This window comes from Bison bison, unplaced genomic scaffold, assembly GCF_000754665.1.
Source record: "Bison bison bison isolate TAMUID 2011002044 unplaced genomic scaffold, Bison_UMD1.0 scf7180017864191, whole genome shotgun sequence".
Lineage (NCBI taxonomy): Eukaryota > Metazoa > Chordata > Mammalia > Artiodactyla > Bovidae > Bison > Bison bison.
The window spans coordinates 53,853-54,304 of record NW_011494763.1 but is presented as its reverse complement, the minus strand read 5'-3'; the positions used below and the strand labels follow the sequence as shown (position 1 = coordinate 54,304).

Sequence of the window (452 nt, the reverse complement as noted above, 5' to 3'; positions counted from 1 at the left end):
CAAGGGATTTCTGTGTGTTGATTTTATATCCTGCAACTTTACTATAATCATTGATTAGTTCTAGTAATTTTCTGGCGGAGTCTTAGGGTTTTCTACTAGGGGATCATGTCATCTGCAAATAGTGAGAGTTTTACTTCTTTTTCCAATTTTGGATTCCTTTTATTTCTTTTTCTGCTCTGATTACTGTGGCCAAAACTTCCAAAACTATGTTGAATAGTAATGGTGAAAGTGGGCACCCTTGTCTTGTTCCTGACTTTAGAGGGAACGCTTTCAATTTGTCACCATTGAGGATAATGTTTGCTGTGGGTTTGTCATATATAGCTTTTATTATGTTGAGGTATGTTCCTTCTATTCCTGCTTTCTGGAGACTTTTTATCATAAATGGATGTTGAATTTTGTCAAAGGCTTTCTCTGCATCTATTGAGATAATCATATAGTTTTTATTTTTCAAT

The 452-nt window shown here is 34.3% G+C and overlaps 1 protein-coding gene across 2 annotated transcripts in view; it reads left to right on the top strand.

Annotated features, from left to right (window-relative positions):
• The window catches only part of GIMAP8 (GTPase, IMAP family member 8), a 28,343-nt gene that overhangs the window by 15,010 nt on the left and 12,881 nt on the right, over positions 1-452 (top strand). The gene's annotated exons all lie outside the window — the stretch shown is intronic.